Source organism: Hipposideros armiger, unplaced genomic scaffold (genome assembly GCF_001890085.2).
Source record: "Hipposideros armiger isolate ML-2016 unplaced genomic scaffold, ASM189008v1 scaffold_356, whole genome shotgun sequence".
Taxonomy (NCBI): domain Eukaryota; kingdom Metazoa; phylum Chordata; class Mammalia; order Chiroptera; family Hipposideridae; genus Hipposideros; species Hipposideros armiger.
The window spans coordinates 1,088,957-1,110,325 of NW_017731706.1; the positions used below are offsets into that span (position 1 = coordinate 1,088,957).

At 39.5% G+C, this 21,369-nt stretch overlaps 1 protein-coding gene across 6 annotated transcripts in view; it reads right to left on the minus strand.

Annotated features, from left to right (window-relative positions):
• The window catches only part of ARHGAP12 (Rho GTPase activating protein 12), a 121,569-nt gene extending 121,113 nt beyond the window's left edge, over nucleotides 1–456 (minus strand). For all 6 annotated transcript variants that reach the window (XM_019661638.1, XM_019661637.1, XM_019661635.1 and 3 more), the window contains exon 1: nucleotides 288–456. The gene's annotated coding sequence lies outside the window, so the exon portion shown is untranslated. The remainder of the gene's footprint in view (nucleotides 1–287) is intronic.
• Between the last annotated feature and the right edge of the window lie 20,913 nt (nucleotides 457–21,369).

Here is a 21,369-nt window from a genome sequence, read left to right on the forward strand (position 1 = left end):
GGAAACCCGGGGGGCAAAGGAGCCACAACTTCAAATCATTTAAAACCATCTCGCCCACGTCAGCCCCTGGGCTAGCAACAGCCCCCCTTTCCCCCGCGCCCCGATCCCTCCGGCTGCGCTCCCAGCCTGACCTCACAGGCACCTCGGCGCCGACGCGCCTCCCGCACACGTCTCCCCCAAACTCCGCCGCCCTCTGCGGGCACAGCCCCGGCGCCGCTCGGAGCGCCTTTGTGCAGCGCCCCACTAACCTGCCCTCCGCCCGCGGGGACCCGCGCCAGCCACCTTACCGAAAGCTCGGAGGCCTCGCGGGAAGCAGCACCCTCCTCGCCAGCACGGGGGCTGCGGGACGCCGAGACGAAGCTGAACGGCGTTCACACGGCGGCGGCCGCGGCCGGCGGGTTCCCGCAGGCTGGTCTCCGCGGGAGGGTAAGTTCCAGGGCACGTCGGAGCGCGCCGGCGCGGGGGCGGAGGGGTCACGTGAGTGTGTGGGGGCGTGGCTCGGATCACTGATGGCGAGGCGGGGCGCGGCTCACGTGATGACCCGAGCGGCCGAGAAGTGAATCGGCAATTGGGGTTCCGGGAGTAAGAGGGCGAAGCCGTGGGAGGCCGATGCAGCGGCCCAGGGTCGGGCGGGTGCGGGAACTGCGGACTAATTGGGCGTCAGCACTTTATAAACATGAAGCGGGGAGCACTGAGAAAGTGCTCGTGGGGAAAACGAGGGAAGGGCGAACCGGAAACGGACCGAGCGCTGGGGTGGCTGGAATGGAGCCCAGGGAGAGACAGCGGGGCGGTGGGTCCTGCGCCCTCGCGTTTTCGCCCACCGGCCTACTGGGAGTTGCAGCAGGTCGTAGGTCAGTCGTTCACGGGCCCCCGAAATCCCGGGGAGACTCGGAAAAAGTACCACACGCTACCCCAGGGACGAAATGGAACTCCGGAGGCACTGTGTGCATTAGCCGGCCCATGCGGAGCTGTCCTTTTGCCGGGGCCACCAGAGCACACTCAGGGCTGAAGAGGACCCTGGGGACCCAGGAGCGGCTGCCCCATGGTCAGGCGACTTCAGAGCAGCATGACCACTCATTCAGCATTCAGCCGCCCACGGGGCCTGCTGTGTACAGGCCCCATGGGAGCCACAGTGTCATTGCCCAAAGTCATCCCATTTTGCAGCGTTTGCAGTATGGCAGCACAGAATACAGAAGTCAGAGGCGTTAAAGGTTCTTTTATCCTATGGCAGAAGGAGTTCTGAACTGGGAATCTGGAAAGAGGCCTGGTGTCTACCCTTGTCACTTCACCCTTCTCGACCTCAGCTGTCAAAGGAGCTTGTTGACTGAACTCAAAGGCTCCTTTTTCTAGGTGTAAAATTCAGTGACAAAAACATAACTAAGAAGTATTAGGGCTTCAGAAATCACTCATTCAGTAACCAACTTTTGATTGTGGCTATTATGGTGCGGGGATGGAATTTTAATAATGAGGGGGAAACCAAGGTGGGATTCAAGAGCCACTCTCTGGAACTAGCTCTTTTCTAGTCTTCACCTCGTACTTAAAGATGCCTTTGTGTCTGGCTTCCATATCACAAGCTGAACTCTCAATTGGTCTTTAAAGGCTGCAAAGAACCCAGTGGGAAATTGGCAAGACTTGAAGAGCTGTAGTTTACCACCTTATAAAATTAAATCTAATGGGGGTGGGGAGACCTAAAGTTTTAATATATTCTTCTTTTTGAAAGATACTTCAAATAAGCTTGAGACCATACTATCTCTGTCATTGCACTTGCTCCACCCTTTCCTTGACACCAATGGTCTTTAATGCCTCCCTCAGTTTGTAACATGTTGCCTTTTCCATGCCCTTGCTCAGCATACTGACTATTGCTGCTATGTGCTTCTGAAACTATTTTTTATAGGCCTCTTACTAGAACCAAGACAAGGACAGACTGCAAAAAGGAAACTCTCTGTCCTGATGGGATGTGCTGATAACCTTATTCCTACTCCCCAAACCTGAACTGGGCACCCTTGGTTTCAGCAAGAGAGAACTGAACAGTTTACATGTACTTGCTGATCTGCCTGTAACTCTACTTCCTATTTCACAACCTAATCTCAGATGATACCACAATGCCCACAGTATGCTGATCACTACCAATAGCAGATGGAGTCAGATAAAAAGAGCTCTCACTCAAGTGTATTGTTTTAAGAGGACCTGATGGGGAGCTGTGAAATCATATGCAACATTGATTCTAGTTAGTTTTTGAATAGCAGCAAGTAGCATATGTCTGGAGACTGTGCTCAGGATCTCAACAGTTCATTTTCAGGATACTGACATTTAAGGGGCTTCTTATGAAGCAGCACAGAGTTCCAGAATGTAGAATTCAAATGGAAGCTCCACAGAGGCAGAAATTTGAGTTTGGTGTGTGTGTGTGTGTGTGTGTGTGTGTGTGTGTGTGTGTGTGTGTACCAGGGGTGCCAGAAAAATTTATACAAGTGGACACATTGGTCAATGTTGCTCAAGCAGCAATTTGCCGTAATCAGAAGTATCTGGATGGTGATGGTAACCACTTTGAGCACCTCTTATAATTGCAGAAGTCAAACGTGACTTGTATTCATCTTTCGTTATCAGTATATATTGAGTATAATACAGTTTTCCTTTCTTAAAATGTGTATACATTTTTTGGCACCTTCTGTATATATTTGATTACGTATCTCCCAAGTGCCTAAAAACACTTGGCCTGCAGTAGGTGCACAATAAATGTCTGTCGAATGTATTTTTGAGTGAAAATGTACTCTGTAAATTGCTGAATAAAATTGTCCTTCTTTTCTTCCTAATTCTTTAATAGGTAACCCACTTTTCATTGTGTATTTCTAAATGAAAAAGCATAAAATTATATCTGGCATCATTGCTTTGGCTAGGCTATAGGAAAAACAGGAATTTGGCAGTATCTATCAAAATTACAAATGCTGAACTGTGAACCTCCAGTTTCACTTCTAGAGATTTATCCCACAGATGTATTTCCACACATGAGAAATGATAAGGTATTTCTTGTGTTGCCGAGAATAGCAAATATTTGGAAATAACCTAAATATCCATCAACAGGACACTAGATGAATATGTGCTATGTAGCTGTTAACAAAAAAAAGACAAATTTCTTTATGTTCTAATATCTCCAGGATTTTTTTTTGTTAAATGAAAAAAAGCAGGAAAATGGTACAGAATAATGTATTGGCTTGTATATGTATTAAACTAGGGCAAACTAACAGTTGAAGTATAAGAAATAGGTTGGTAAAAGACATAGGAAAGACTTTTCACTGTATTCTTATTTAAACTTTTGATATAGAAACCATGAGAAGGACTTATCTCTTCAAAAAGTTAAACAAAAATGTTTAATTAAAAGTTTGTCTGGTATCTTTATTATTAAAACATTCAGGCTTCATTTATTTTATCAAATAATTTACCTGACTAGAATATCAGGTTAGCCAGAATATCAGGGAAATTTTTTAAAAACTTAGTTATTTTCATTAAGTTCAAGTCTAACAGTCTCTATTCCTTACTATCATTAAATTTAAGATCCAGGTACTACATTTGAGGCTTAATATACATCGTATGAAATGTATATATGTTTTCAAAAGTACTTTATTTTTCTTGAAGTAGGGCCTTACTTAAACAAGTTTTAACAACTTGGATCCTCTGTTTTAAATAATAACATTAGAATTTTATGGACCATTTGTCTCTTAATTAAGGTCAAGAAGAATATATTTGGGAAAAAAACACTGAAGACGTGTTTCTGTGTGTATCCATTCTCTTGCCTACTTTGTAATGTCAACTGCCTCCTGTTTCCATGGGTAACACAGATGCCCTGGAAATTATTTTGCCTAATATGTTTTATTATTTGATTATATTTATTTGTGGGCTTAATTTCTGGAAGTCTCAAAGGGAATTATAATCATAAACTAAAATCCCATTCAAATTTACACAACACCATCTCTTTAAGGATTTTAAGAGCTTTATTAATGTTTTCTTGTGAAATCTCACCATTTTCACTATATAAATTTACATGATCAGTTTTTTTACACTGTTTTTATAGACAGGTCCGGGCATTATAGGACTAAAGGACAAATTGCCGCCTGGAGATTTTTTAGAAAATTATATAGCCAGGGCTGCCTAACACAAGAAAACTAGTAATTGGCCTTAAAATTTGTTATGTAATCAGCCAATCAATAATTCATATATATTTTAATTTATAATTAGTTTTGCTTATACCCTTTAAATATGCATTCATTTGTTTTATATATAACTCAGACTTTGATATAGGCACTAAGGAAATGACCCTAAAATTAATAAAATCTGTCATCAATAATTCATTATTTAAGCCTATTTACACTGTATGAAAAACCTTTAGTATTTGTCACAGTTAGGTAGTAGTGCAATGTTTCAATGTGAAACACAGTTAAGATAGAAATAATATATCTTGATTTAAAAATAAAGATACTTGCCTAACTTTGGGAATAAGGCAAGGGTATCTGCTTTGACCACTTCTAGTCAACATTGTCCTGATGGTTCTAGCAGGTATCTGGCAATAAGTAAATTTGTAGATAAAACTTTTTGAAAATTTATTTAATTTTGTACACTAGATAAAACATCCAAACAAATCATATTACTAAAATACATGATTGGTACATCATGGTGGGTGGGAGGATTAAATGGAAAAAAAGCACCTTAGCCCAAAACCTGGCATTTGGTTGGTGGTCACTAAATGATAAAGTTGATGTTTGTGGAGTTTTTTCAACTCTTAATAAAAGAGTAATTTGTTATAAAGTTGTGGAAGATAGACCTTTACAGATTTATGCAGGTAGGATATGCAAACATACCTCTTTGTTGGTTTGGATTCCTCCAGAAGCCGACCTTGAGGCCAGGATTAAAGAACAAGAAGTTTATTTGGGTGGCGATGGAAGCACCAGTAGTGGGAGTGAGGAAGTGAGATAGGGAAGAAGGCAATCGATAAAGGGCGCTTACTCAACCCACTGTGGGCAGTCGGGGATTAATCCCACTAGGGAAATTCTGGGAGCAGAGAGAGAATAACATCTCTTCTATTTTCAAATAAAACTGAGCAGCCCTAAGCTCAAATACAAACTTGACAAGTTTGTCAAATACAAACTTGACGATTTTCAAAATATATGTGTGCAGGATGGACCTGGCCATCGTAATCATATTTTCCTGAAGATGCCGGATGAGTTCTCCAGCTCCACAGTAGCAGGGGCCTGTGACACTTTTAAGCGATCATGTGAAATTTACATTGTTTGCAGTGCATGTACTGCCAACTCACCCTTATAATTGTGAATAATAGTGGCTTGAGGAATCAACCCTGGAATTTTTCTCTGTTCCATACTTAGGAAGAAACTTGTTTTTGTGCTGTCACAATTATGCTAAAAATATTAGAATATTAAATGTACATTGTCATCTTTATTGCTACCTAAAGTATAACCTTATCATTTTCCAGGAGCAATCCAAATGTGATGATATGACTACAAAACTATAAGTCAGGTCAATTATAAATCAGATATCTAGCAATGGAGACTATTCAAATAACTGCAAACCAAGAAGGAAAAAAAAAATATTGCAGGGGGTGTTGGAGCTCAAATGGAACAGAGTTCACGCACAAAACTTTTACTCAATCCAAAGTTCTAATGAGTTCTACATTTGCCCAACAACCATTCCCAGATCCAATTCTCCACCCTTCTCTGTCCTGCTCGCCACCTTGGAGGCCAACCCCTGGGAACTGTATCAAAACCAGACTCTTACCTATGGCGTTTGGTGGGGAGGCGCCGACAGAAAACAGGATAGAAGGAGAGAAAGGTCTGAGTATGTATTCCTCTCCCCTCCCTGCCTTGCCAAGATTTCAGGGGAAAGGTACCACTCACCTCCACAAATGCATTTCCCTTTAACAGCTCCTCTTTCATGGTCCCCGCTCTCTCCAGGCTCTGGAACACGGGTCTCACCATCCACCTCAGGGCCTAGGGCAGCGGTTCTCAAACTTCCTAATGCCGCAACCCCTTAATACAGTTCCTCATGTTGTGCTGACCCCCAACCATAAAATTATTTTCGTTGCTACTCTATAACTGCAATTTTGCTACTGTTATGAATCATAATGTAAATATCTTTTTGTTTTCCGATGGTCTTAGGAGACCCCTGTGAAAGGGTCGTTCGACCCCCAAAGGGGTTGAGACCCACAGGTTGAGAACCGCTGGCCTAGGGTGAGAATGGCTCCTGGCTGGACTCACCTCTGAGTGCCCACCACCCTCTTGTTGGTTCCCTTATCCCTGCAAATCGTTCCACCGTTAAATCTGCTTCCATTAAATTCATTTAAGTGCACCTTTTCCTGATAGGACCCTGACTGATGCGTATAGTTGGCTGTTTTTCTAACCAGGAGCGGTTTAGAAATATAACAGGCCTTTGATAATTTTTTTCTGCCACTGAAACTAGAAGGATTCCAAGGAACACCTCAGCAAAAGAATAATAACCACATCCTGAGGGCAAGGAAAATGAAAAAAAAAAAACACCATTATAAAAAGCAGCAACAAATGGCTCGAGCCAAGTTTTGAAAACATTTAGAAAGGCATTTCAACAACCCGCCAGAACGCTGAACTTTTTATGATGTTCATTTTGATGGCTCTAAGTGCTCTTCAGTAGTTGAAGCTTCACATAATCCTGAATGATATTGTAAACCTCCCTGGGGGATGTGAGATTTTTAAATAAAAATAGAGGTTCACTGGGAACCATTGCTGCTGCCTCTGAGCTCTCACTGATATTTCTAATCATTGGAATGGAGGGAGGAAACAGACAAAACATCTTCCAACTTCCGACCAGGTATGAGCCCTCCGTAGGCAGATTCTTACATGTCATAGTTTGCATAAAATTAGCCATTACCACAAGGTGATGGCTAATGCTTAAGGTATTCAGATTTGTTTTCTCAAATTTGAATTTCCATAACTTTAAGAAAATTGATTAAACTTTTCATTGTTATTTCTACTTTGACATTTTCATTTTAATCCCTAAAAATTCAAAAAACAACATCATACGTCAATCACCAACAGAAGGGATAAATTTTAAGTAAAGGGATGTGTTATATCTTAATATGGCAATCTAGTTAAGAAAAGAAGGACAGTACCAATTCTTTAGATCAACTAGTTATTGAAGAACTTCAAGAATTATAAAATTATTGAAGTTTTGGAGGGGGAAAAATTCAACTTTCAGGAAACACTGTACTACAGCTGTTACTATTACCATGATGGCATCTAGGTAGTTATCATGGCAACCATAATGTAATCCTTCATTAGTGTCTTGAAACACCCTTCGACTCCAGGAAGCAGAGGATGATTCAGCAGGCGGCATGCTTCTACCTTGTGAGTCAGGAAAATACCAATGCTCTCACTTATCACTGTAAGGGCATCATTACAGGGGATATAAAATGCAGACACTATGTTATCTGTGGTCATTTCCACAAGAGCAAAGTGTTGGCTTTGTTAAATGTTCCTGTAAAGTCTATTTTTATTGGTTTTGAGACAAATTTTCATTTTGTGCTATTGTGCAGCCTTTATTCCTCTCTTTTTTGTCTTTTAGGCAATTGACAACATATTCTTCACGTTCATGTTTCGGGTTCAAGGTCAATGAGAAAGTAGAACAGTTCTTTTTGCTGCCTTACCAGTTTCGTTTGAAAGCAAGAGAAGAGGTTGAAATGAATGGCTAAAACAAGATCGTTTTTGTCTTCATTTCCTGGTATAACATTACACAGAATCTAAAATTCTGTGTAATGGACTACCAAATTCAAAGCCAGAGTTGTGGTTAAGCTCCTGTGCTTTGCGTGTTCTGTAAAACCTGTGAAATCAGAGTGAACTATCTAATGAATCTGAAACATGGAGTACCCACAGTGTGCTAAAGTTCAAAAATTTATTTTAATAAGAGGAATAAAAATAGGCAAATGATACAGCTACTTTGAAAACTGCACCAGAAAAGGTCATGCCATATAGAACTTTCTTACCATTTTTTTTCTGTTTGATTAACTTTCTTACTATTTCGTGTGTGTGTGTGTGTGTGTGTGTGTGTGTGTGTGTGTGTAGTTAAAAAAAATTGGGAGAAAGAAGAAAAAAACCTTTCCCCTTGATTTGACAGTTAGTCTCAGATCTCCACTCACCATGCAGCTTCCTGAGCACCATTTATAATTATGTGTCTGAACTCTTGACCATTTGAAAGTATCCCATAGCTTCACAAATAAACCAACTGGCTGCCTGTTTTCCCAGTCTTTGATGGAGAAGGTTCTCTGATGTATTGATATTCAATTTCCTTACTGCATTCCACAGTATTTCTGTAGAGAGTTCACACACTTTCTTCGTTTAGCTGAAAAGATTTCAGAGCCCTCTTCCTTAGTGGCTAACAAATTTATTTCTTCTCATATTAATCAATCTATTGTAACGAGATTGCACACTTTCTGTCAAACTGGTTCCACTTCATTTCGGTGACCTTCGTTCTCCTGTGTGTTTGCAGTACTCCACTGCCTGATAGAGAATAGTATTGTGTTGCAAGTGGTAGAAGTCTAAGAGAGACTTCAGTTTGAGTAAAACCTGCTCTTTGATGCTTGCTTCTTAAACATTTAGATATATAATGGTTTACATATAAATTCACATTCCGTTGTCCCAAAAATTTATACACATATTTTAGCCTATTTAATGTAATTATTTTTACTATGAACAAAATTTTAACTCATAAAATAAAAGGGGCATTGGAAACAGTTTCTATTAAAGATGATGGGCAATAAATTGAATTATTTACTTGATGGTGCTTAGTAACTTTTTAACCACTGGATGGGGGGATGGAGGCAGCTGTAGGATTTCTTTTTTGTTTTTTGGGGGTTTTTTGCTTATGCTCTTGAAACATTTTTTTTTAATTAAAATTTATTGGGGTGACAAGCAGTATGATTTTAGAGGGCATTCAGGACTCCTGGATTAGCATTTTCACTTTGTCATTAATTAGCAGTATCATCTTGTATAAATGTCCTCTTGGATGATAACCCTCATAGCCTCAGTTTCTTTGTCAAATGAGAGTTGGCATGGATGATTCTAAGATCCTTTTTATTCCCAATATTCCTTGATTCTCTTTATGACCTCAAGATATTTGACAAAGGAAGTCAGTTTTGGATTTTATTTTGCAACAGCACTACAATATAATAATACTTAACACTCTTCCTTTCAACCTCAAAAAATATTTTTTATAATGTAATCTTTAAAATATGCCTTGGTTAAGAAGAGGAACTATTATTATCCCCACTTTTCAAATAGGGAAATATAGGGAGGTTCCTTATTTGACCAAATGGAACAAAGACGGAGAGTCATTATTAGCCATGGAGTCCTGTTTACTGACTGGCCTTAACCCCTTCCATTGCCAATAGAAGGCACCTTATTTAAGCCTGAGTCTGGATAGTCACCAGTGTAGAGTGAGGACAGTTCAGCTTATCCACCTTTACTTCAAAGCCAGGAAGTTTGTATTTAAGCCCCCTTCTGATACCTGCTCTAGTTATATCCATAAGAAAAATCATACACGGAAGTGCCGGCCTTTCAGGACATGGCTACAAAATGAAGGATGACACATCAAGTTAAATTGAATTAAATCACATCTAATTAAATCTTTTTTTTTTTTTAATGATTCTGGAATGGCAACCTTTTGTGGAACCTCCACGGCTTTACAGTGACTCATGCTAAGACACATTCCTGGTATAATACCATATATAACATGTTGTTTGAAAAGTGGTCAGAAAGTACTGAATGCAGTATGAAAATGAGTACTGGGTTAGGTAAAGGAACAGCATGTCATTTTACCATGGAAACATGAACCTTTATTTCACTTGTACAGCAGAGAGAAATGTATCACTTATCTTTCCTACTCTTCCTGGCTGCCCCTTCAAGTTGCTGTTCGAACGCTGTCTGGAATGACTTAAAGGAGAGGAATTGCACAGCACTGCAGACAGAAGGCCTTTCTCTGGGCTGTGCTTGTTATTTCTTTTGGTAAATAGGGATAACAAAGACCCCAAGAGATGAACAGACAAAGAACAGAAGTAAACAATTCACAAAAGAGGAAATTCATCTGTTTAACAAACAATGGGAAAAGGTTTCATTTCACTAGTATTCAAGAATATTGCAAATTAAAACACTAATGAGAGGCCATTTACCAAAGTGTTGGGTTGTTTTTTTTTAATAATACTCAGTAATGGCATCATTGTGAAAGCTGCTTTCTTGCACATTGCTTGCAGTCCTGTAAACCGGTTCAGCTCTGGTAAAAAGACAATTGGCAGTGATACAAATCAAAATTAAAGCATTAAAATATTTTATGCTTTTTGAACTAGTAGTTTCACTCCTGGAGTGAGAAAACCTAAATATGGAAAATATTTTGTATACACTAACGTGTTTATCAGAGGACTATTTTAATACCAAAAAGGAGAAACTAAACAAATGTCCAACAAAAGTTAAAGAATGGCTCATCCTTACAAAAACATTATGAAGCAATTAAAGGTATTTTTTAAGTGTTTCTAATCACATAGGAAAATACATATGTTATCATGTAATGTGAGAAATCAGGTCATAAAAACTATGAAAAGGTTTTTTAAAAGATGAAAAATAACTCTCTAGACAAAAAACTGGAAGAAGGTACACTAAGATGTTAATAGTAGTTGTCAGATTGGTAACTCTTCTTTTTACTTTTCTAGATTTTCAATATTTTTATATTGATCACTTAAGACTTTATAATGAAGGCAAAAATGTAAGAAAAAAAGACAAAAGCTTAACATTTTTTATTATAGCTTCCTTTAAAAAATATTGTCTAAAGGAAAAACTGAATTTCCTGAACCCCAATCTCTCATCACTGTTATTTTTGTCTTTCTGTTTTACATATCTTCACCAATATTAAATAGATAATTAATCTATTTACCAAAAGGAAATGTTCCTAACAACATCCTTAGAAGTTTTGTATCAATATGCCCTAATAAGCAACTTTGTTTAGATTCTTTCCAGTTTAACTGTTTAAAACTCAAATCTATCTCACAAGCTAGAACTTCTTTTTAAAGTTTAATTGAGTGACCATACTGTTATTTTTCAAGAAGAAAGGAAAATGGTAAAAACAATGATAAAGTTGGTACTATTTAGTCTTCAAAAAGAACAGCATGACTTTTATCAGAGAAATATCCAGTACTTAGGAAAAAGAATGCAGAGGAGGAGAAAAATGACAGATATTCAGTGTGTGTGTGTGTGGGGGGGGGGGCGGGGGGAGAGTTCTTTCACATAAAACCTGTCAAGGAATAGAATTGTACAATAATTTTGGACTATAGCACATTAAATTATTTGCATGAGATAGCATAACATTGGGTTGATTTGTATGATACCATCTAAAATCAAAACCAAGTAGTTACACTCGAAGATTTTGAAAGACAAGTGAGGAAGTGTCAGCAGGATTCCTCATCAAGCCACAGTGCAGGGAAAGAGAAATGGCCTCCAGGCTTCATCAGCAGTTCCTGCGGATTCCTTTCTCTCTAAGAAAGGGTATTTTTCTTAAAATATTCTGAATTTGTGACCTCTGTTAGGAACATACAATGTCTCTTTGGTGCTGAATTTGATTAATTCTACTTGAATATAAACAACTTCTCCACTCTATCAGCTGTTTTTTAAGATATGATTCTGAATACAAAAAAAAAAGTCACAAATGGTACAACTTATTTTATTTTTAAATTTTACACTAATAAATTAAAGATGAATGGTGTGATCCCTTTTATGATGGCTGTTATCTCCCAATGTTGCCAAATTTAGCAACCCATTATTTATCCCCTTCTCCGGGGAGTCATCATTTTTCCTACATTGCCACATTGAGAGCTTACAGCTCTCTAAATGCTCACGCCCTTTGTACATTCCATTCACCCTGCTCACCCATTATGGATTATTGCCATCTGGTGGAAAAACAGGGTTGACTACCAGATGGTAGTTTTTAAATTTGCGGAAGTAAAGGAAATAGTTTTCATCAGGGGAAAAAATGCATTTTTCTCTCTCATGCATATTCTGGAGTTCTAAAACAACAAGCATTTTCCTATTCCATTTCACTTGGAGGCGTGTACAAGTTCAGTTGCTGAATAGATGAAAGAGTTGACTTTGTATAATGATCACACAAGAACAGTGCCTGTAAAAAAGTTGGGCCACATTCTTAAGTAACCCTATGACTATAAAACAAAAATGACAAAATAAAACAGAGCTAAGATGTCTCAATTGCCTTTCAACAGAGAGATGCAGTATTAGATATTTTCCATTTCTAAATTCTATAATAGCACACTTGAGTCATTGAGCAATTTCGGGTATATAATTTCTTAAAATGAGATTTATTCATGCTCAAAATTCAGCATAGTCCTCAAAGTGACAGGATGAATAGAATTCCAAAATAATGAGACATTTCTCTTTCCCAAATTGTCATAAAATTTACTAACACTATCATAATTTTTTTTTTAGGGGGAGGGAATCAGGGAAGAGGGACAGATAAGTCGCTGTCCTCTTGTTCTTCAGTCTAGTTGTGGAGGACATTGCTTCACTGGCCCATGTTGGTATTGTAATCATTGTGCTCTTCCTGGGTGAGGCGGTCGCTGTCCAGCCATTGGACAGCCGCTCACAGTGGCTCATGGCAGCTCATGAAAACTCACGCCTGCTGCGGGCCAGCTCCACTGCAGCCTACGCCATTGCTAGTGACTCAGCAGCCCAGCTCCAGGTCGAGCTGTTGTTCACCATCTTAGCTGTAGAGGGCGCAGCATTGCTGGCCCTCAGGTGGGATCCTAACCGGGGCCCTGCTGCTCAGAGCTGGCATCCCAAGTCAACTCTTAACCAACGCGCCACTCGGCCGGCCCAACGCTATCATACTTTTTAAAAATCTAAACAAGATAGCAGGCTTGAGTGCTTCAAAACTGCCAAGATTATAAAAGACAAAAATGGCAGGGTGGGAGGTGGGTAGCATTTGAGATCTTGTTCCTTAGCATATGTCATCATTTTGGCTCAAAACAATTCTTATCAAAATTCTCTACAGGTTTAATAATTTGCATTGAAGAAAGCATAGATACTAAACTTATGGACTTTGGGTTCAAAGAATTTGACCTCGCAGGCAAGGGAAGTAAATGCAAAAATAAATGAATGGGACTATATCAAACTAAAAGGCTTCTGCACAGCAAAAGAAACCATCAACAAAACAAACAGGCAGCCAACCGAATGGGAGAAGATATTTGCAACTAATACCTCCGATGAGGGGCTAATATCCAAAATCTATAAAGGACTCATACAACTCAACAACAACAACAATACAACAATCCAATTGAAAAATGGGCAGAGGACCTGAACAGACACTTCTCCCAAGAAGACAAACAGCCAACAGATACATGAAAAAATACTCAACTTCACTCACTACTAGGGAAATGCAAATCAAAACTACAATGAGATACCACCTCACACCTGTTAGAATGGCTATCATCAACAAGACAAATAAGAAGTGCTGGAGAGGCTGTGGAGAAAAATTAACTCTCATACATTGCTGGTGGGAATGTAAATTGGTACAGTCACTAGGGAAAACAATATGGAGGTTCCTCAAAAAATTAAGAATAGAATTACCACATGACCCAGCAATCCCTCTTCTGGGTATCTACCTAAAAAATCTGAAAATATGTATCTGTAAAGATATATGTACGCCTGTGTTCATTGCAGCATTATTTATGATGGCCAAGACATGGAAACAACCAGTGTGCTTCTATAGATGATTGGATAAAGAAGATGTGGCGCATATATACAATGGAATATTACTCAGACATAAGAAAAGATGAAATACTGCCATTCGCAACAACATGGATGGATCTTGAGATTATCATGCTAAGCAAAATAAGTCAGAGAGAAAAGGTCAAGACCCATATGATTTCACTCATATGTGGGATATAAAACTGAAAGCAACAAACAAAAACAATCATAGACACAGACAACAGTTTAGTGGTTACCAGAGGATAAGGAAGGTGTAGGGGTGGTAGAAGAGGGTAAATGGGTCAAATATATGGTGTTGAAAGGAGAACAAACTCTGGGTGGTGAACACACACTGTGATATATAAATGATGTATTATAGAATTGCACAGTTGAAACCTATATAATTTTATTAACCAATGTCACCCCAATAAATTTAATAAAAATAAAAATAAAATAAAAGTCATCTCAAAAAGATTCTCTACAGGTTTGGACGTTTCTTACATCAACATTTAGGCGTACTTGGCGTGGATCAGGATCCTGAAGAAGCCCACCCAGGACCACCCTGCAGATCCTGACCAGGTGCTGCAAGCAAGGGCCCATTGTGCCCCACTGGCTCCCCACTTCATATTAGGCGAACTCGGATGAGCTTCTCTTGGAATTCTGGGCCTTGCTTTAAGTTTGCAGGCCATGACTTTGAGCTATTCTTAGAAAATCCTCAAGGTGGTTAAGGGTTGAAATAACCCAGGGAAAGGGGCGGAGGTGGGGGGGAGAAGGGTTGTTGCTTTTAATTTTGGCTTTTTAATTGGATTGCTTACTGAGAGTCTGAACAAAATCTTTGATGGTTAAATGAAAGACTAAACTCGCTTTTGCTTCAGAAAAAGAAAGGACATTTGCTTCACCAACCTGAATAGCCAATGGGGTGATGATAATTGTTCAGATCCCCAAATCCAGAGAGGCAGAAATGGGTACTGTGAGGGATCCAGTGCAGTAGCACAGCAGATCCAGGAAAAGCCGGTGAAGGCCCCAAAGAGAAGGGCTGGGCACCTCGGAATGCGTTTACCCTGAGAGAGGGGCCTGAAAGGGGTGCCTCTGCCTTGGAAAGCATCATAGATTGGGCAGCGTTCAGTACGTCTCAGTGCCCCTTACTTGGGTATTCTTAGGTGACTAAGAATCTTTGTGGGATTGTCTGAGTATAAATTTTACAGAGGTTACAAAATATCCAACCCAAAGAATGCTAATTGATTACTCCTTAGTTTTCATTAGACATTGAGATTTTAAGGGTTAAAATCTCAATATATGTAGAAAAACTTCTAGGGTATATTGTATAGGTAAACAGTGGTTGTAAATTAAACAAATAGTTGGGCCTATGGAAAACCCAGAATGGATGCTTGGTTCTTCCCCTCTCCTTGGCTCCTCATTTTTCATTTTTTTGCATTCCTTCATGAATGACAGTGCATTTAAGCTGGACTTAGATAAAGAAACTTATGAGCTGACATTATTAAAAAGAGATATCTTACACTATTGCCAAGGTTTGATAGAGTCACTTCAAGTTGTTAACCGCTTCCTTTCACATAGAGCTCCCAGGTGACAAAGACTTTAGATATTGTTTTTCTGGAGAGGACATCAAATAAAAGACACTCTCCAACCTCATTGGAAGGGACCTTATCAGGTGCCAGGCTGCAAATGGACATTTACCCCTATCTACAGACATCAAAGACTCCTTACGGATGGGAAACCACCATCACCAGAGGTAGATAGCAATCCCAAGACATCAACAAAGCTTGTATACCTATGGATTGATATTGAACTCAGAATCCATTTTGCCTAATCGTTTTTTACCTGTCTGTTAATGATATTAGTCATTATAACAGTTATACTTGTTCTTTGGGCTTTTCTACATAGTCCAACTGTTTATGATTACTGAACATGTATAAGATAACTGTTAATACTCTTTTCATGGCTTATGTAATTGTTATACTAGATGCCAAATAGAGAAAAATGAGACAGAAGGCAAAACTTGGGTCTTGATAGGATAGAAATGACCCAGAATGTTTTTTTCATAATGAATGCCCTAAGACCTGACTGCCTTCCATTTGCCTGCCCTTCCTGTTTAGGGAAAATGTACCCTCAACTCAGGTCTCATGGTTATGGTATTTCCCATCCCCAATGGCAAGATGTCATTCATGCTGAGACATCCTAGAAATGAGCCTTCCTAACGCTGTGAGACCACACTATCTGACCAAAAGTTTATTTCATCAATGCATCCTTTGGATTGACTTGTGACCAAAAAGGGGAACTGTGGATGGAAAAAAAAGGGGGTTCTCTGGAAAGTAACCTCACAAGGTGATCTGATCATAAATTTCTAACTGGGTAGTCATGATAGGTAGTCATTCCCCAGGCAGATAGCTTTTTAGTAAAAGGTTTATCTTTGCTTTTAGCAAGCCCTGTCCATTGTTTCTGTGCATCTAGATTAATATACCTTTGAAATAAACTGGAACCACTCTCAAGAAAGCATAATCTTGTTAGCTATCTGGTAATCCAATCACTGCCTTGCTCTTTCACACTTCCACATGATCTTCCTTACTTCCCTCCTTAATTTCAAATGCATAAAACAAGATGCAAAACTGTTATTCTCCAAAGCATAAGATCATGCTCCCTAGCATATGTCATCAGTTTGGCTTAAATAAACTCTTATAAACATCCTCAAAAAAAAAAAAAGGCAAGGAAATTGTTTCAGATAAAAAAAGATTAATGAGACAAAATCACCAAATGCAGTGAGTGATTCTTGAATGGATTGTGATTCTGGAAAAAAAGAAAAGGATAATTAGAGAAATTTGCATAATTAAAGAATATTAGCTATATGTTAGCTAATGTTATTGTATCAGTATTCAATTTCTTAGGTAGGATAATACTATTGGGGTATGTAAGACAATGTCCTTTTCTTAGATTACATAAGATAAATATTTAGGTATTAAACTTACTTTCAATTGGTTGAAAAGTGTATGTAGAGATAAAGCATAGTAGTAAAATATTAATAGTTTGTGAATATAGATGAGGGGTTTATGAATTTTCATTTTCAGTTTTTTCAAATTTTCCATACACTTCACATTTTTCAAAATAAAAAGTTGAAAAAAAAAAACCAAACTAAAGAGAATAGTTTTTTAAAGAAAACCTTAAAAGGAGGAGTGCTTCTGTATTAGCACATAATACAAAATGCCACTGATAAACAGTGGCTAAACTGACTGACTATATTATTCTAATTGTAGGCCTGCTTGTCTTATTACTAGATATCAGACTATGTGTAAGTTCATTTAGTAGAATCAAAAAGCATCAAGTAGGGCCGACAGAGTGACTCAGTTGGTTAAGAGCTCGCTCAAGGGTTTGAGCTCTGAGCAACAGCGGTTCGATGCCTGGCCCGAGCTGAGCAGCCGCTGAGCTGCCAACAGGTGGCAGGATGGCTCAGCTAAAAAAAGAAAAAAAAAGAAAAAAAGCATCAAGTAGTTTCTGCTTCCAGAACAGGAATTGGATTTACCATCATACCTTAACTAAGAAATTGGATAAAGTATAAGAGACACTGGTTCACAGGCATGGAAAAACAGGAAACTCAGGATATTGTTCCTTAAGAAAAGGAAAACAAATGAAGTGAGCCCTGCTGTTGTTCCAGCTTGCGGTCTACAGTTTTCAGGCTCAAAGAGGGGGAAACCCAAACAGAGCCCAAAGGAACCTTTGAGTTGAGGAAACAGAACTGAAAATGACGGAATTGAAGTGAAAGGAGGTAGAATTTGCAGGATAGAGTACTGTATAGAAGGAGAGCTTCAGAGAACTGCAGAGGGATACCCTGAGGTTTTTAGCTGAATATTGATCAGCACATACCTGTGAGTAAACTACCAGAGGTTAGAGGAAGTACCACCAGAAGAGAGGAGGCAGAACAATCCTCAGCGATCAAACAGGGCTGGGAAGAGTTTCTGTTCCCACCAGCCAGAATGAAAACCGCATAACTATTAGACATTAAATAGAGTACTCAGAAGGGTATTGCCTCGGGAGAGGGGCCAAATTAGCTATAGACTAAAGTCTGTTTTGGTTCTACCTCACAAAAGTATAAAAGTAAGCTGTGCAAGAATCAAATGGTTACCAAGTTACTTAATTGCATCCCAGGACAAAACTCAAAAAATATTTATAGGGGGAAAAAAGTCCCAAAAAAACCCCAGCACACAACAATGGAAAATTCACAAAATCTGGTATCTAAAAATCACAGCATAAAAACAAATAGTATAATACAACCCAGGGCCGGCCGAGTGGTGCGATGGTTAAGAACTGGCTTGGGACGCCAGAGGGCCCTGGTTCGGACCCCACATATGAAGGCCAGTGACACTGCCCTCCACAGCTAAGATGCTGAACAACAGCTCAACCTGGAGCTGGGCTGCTGTGGGTCGCCGGCGACGGCATGGGTTGCAGCCCCTGTGGCAGTGGGTTGCCATGGGCTACCATGTGTAGCCAGCAGCCAACGTGAGTGGCCAGCAGCCAGCATGAGCGGCCAGCAGCCGCAGTGAGCGGCCGTCCAGAAGCCGGCGACTGATCTCCCTTGCCCGGGGAAGAGCGCAATGATGGTGCCAATTTGGGCCAGCGAAGCAATGTCCTCTAGGACTAGACTGAAGAACAAAAAAAGCGACAGCAACTTGTCTGTTCCCCTTCCCCAATTCCCCAGCGCTGTTCCCATCCCCCCAATTCCCCAATAAAAATCTTAAAAAAAAAAAAAAAGAATCTAAAGGAAAAATTGAACATGTTAAGCAGCGAAATGGAATGTAGTAAAAAACAACCTAAGCGTTTAGACGTGAAAAATACAGTCTCTATGGTGAAAAATACACTGGATGGGTTTAACAGCAGATTAGACACAACAGAAGCAAGGAACAGTAAAGTTAAATACATAGCAATAGAATCTACCTAAAATAAAACACACAGAGAAAAAAGGTTGAAAGCAAAATGAACAGAGCATCAGTGAGCTACGAGACAACTACAAGTTTCATACATCATAACCGTATGTGAGGCCAAAGATGATTGATTTATGACCATGGCTGGGCTGGTGACTTTCTTCCTTGGGATTTTGAATTTAGGACCCAGAGAGAATCAAGCCATTCTCACTCTGTGTGACTGAAGCAGGAACATAGAAATCTTCATTGCTACCCACCAGATAGACTGAGAAGCAGAAGTTAGTCTGTAACAAGGGGGAAAAAGGAAGCAGACATACAGAGGAAAGTAGAGGTATAGTTTGGAGGGAGAAATCACTGAGTTTTACACGTCCTCGTTCAAGTTGTTTCTGAGCCTAATTGTACCCCTGTCCTGCTTAGCAGCTCCTTAGATTCCATGGAATTTGGGTTTTGTCATATATAATGAAAAATGCCTTAAATTATATAGAGGTGATGCATTTCATTTTAGACATGTTAAGATGTTATTTGATTTTGGACACATGTTTGGAGTGTCTTTGGGGTACCAGTGTGGAAATGTCCACTAGGCAGGTGAATAGACTTACCTGAAGCTCAGAGAACAAGTATGCTTCCCAAATTTACATTTTTATTCTCTCCATCTAGAGAATAAATAAAATACCTAAATCCATAGGAGTATATGATATTGACCATGGAGAACATATAGAGGGAGACAAAAACAAAGCCAAAGATGGGACCTGGAAAACAACCATATTAAAGAGGCAAAAAGAGCATCCAGGGAAAGACTCTGAGAAGAAACGTTTACCGAGGTTGGATGAGAGCATGAATTTGAAGAAATCATAGGAATGGAGGATCTAAAGAAAATGAAAAGTGATAGTATTGTCAAGTTCCTAAATGACCGAAAACATTCTGGATCATTGATTGGCAGTCACCGACTTTCTATATTTCTAATCTTACTTCCTTTGTTCTGCCCATATGTACCACAGTTGAGTCCATTTTTCCCTGTTTCTGACTTCAATACTCATATGCTAACATAACCAGAGTTATTCATCTCTTTTAGGATAGTTTGATTTTGTCAATTTTTTTAAAATATTTTATTGGGGAATTGGGGAGGGGAACAGAACAGTTGCTGTCCTTTTGTTCTTCAGGCTAGTTGTGGAGGACATCGCTTCACTGGCCCATATTGTGATCATTGTGCTCTTTCCAGCTGAGGCAGATCGGTCACCGGCCACTGGATGGCCGCTCACTGCAATCGGGGCAGCTCATGCTGACTGCCAGCCATTCACGGTAGCTTATGGCAGCCCACTGCAGCCCCACTGCAGCCTATGCTGTCACCAGGTCAAGCTGTTGTTCACCATCTTAGCTGTAGAGAGCCTAGCATCACTGGCCAATGTGGGATCCGAACCAGTAGCCCTGCTGCTCAGATCTCGCGTTCCCAAGCCAACTGTTAACCAACGAGCCACTCGGCTGGCCCTGATTTTGTCAATCTTAACCCTACATTATTCTACTCTACCTGACAAGAATTAAAGACCCAATCAAGCAGATACACAGAGAGGAGCTAAGCCCTTCTCCCCCGCCCAAATAATTATATGCCAATACAACTGGGGGAGATTAGGAAGGAGCTGGAGGAGAATGTATGGTTTCCGTAGAGGAAATCAGGCCGTTTTTACAGCTCTTTTAGCAGGCATATATGCATATGGACAAAAGCTCATGAATGGTGTCTATTTAGATTTTCAAAACGCCTTTCACAAAGTTCCACACAAAAGGCTATTTTAAAAATTTAGTCATCATGGTATGATGGAGACTGCTGTAATGCACAAGAAAGTTGCTTAGAGACAAGAAACAATGGTTTAGGATAAAAGAGCACTCTTGGAAGAAGTGTCAACGTTGGAATTCCCCTATGAATAGCCTTGTTTAATGTTTTTATGAATTATTCGGAGGAGTGAAGGTACAATCACACTAAGTTTTTCTGATTTTGAGAAGCCCAATAAAGGGAATAACCTGAAGTTAATATGAGGCTATGCAAATAGGCAGAAAAGATTGAATTGGTCTTATGTGGGCAAAAATAAAGCACTGAATTTAGAGAAATAATCTAAAGTATATTTAGAAGATTCATTTAGTCATTCATTCATTAGCTGTTATTGAGAATTTACTACATAGCCGTATATTGTGCTACAAGTTGGCAAGGAAATAATAATTAAGAAGGCATTTCTCCCTGCTCTTAGAGAACTTAAATGGAACAAGAAGATATTTCCTGAATCTTGACAAAAGCAAATTTAAGGTGAATAAAAGGAAGTAGTTCACATAACAGGAAACACATGGAACTTAAGAGTTAAGCTGATATGGTTGAAAAAATGTAAATATACTCAAAATATTTGGATAATTTCATAATAAGAACTGCTATGATGGTTTTGCTAAGAGAAGCTAGAATATTTGGGCCTACATCCATGACATCTGGTTATATTGTGACCATTTTTATTGCAAGTGACAAAAACACAATCTAAAGCTAACATTAAAAAAAGGAGGCCTGGGGCCGGCTGAATGGCGCGTTGGTTAAGAACTGGCTTGGGATGCCAAAGGGCCCCGGTTCGGATCCCACATATGAGGGCCAGTGACACTGCCCTCTACAGCTAAGATGCTGAACAACAGCTCAGCCT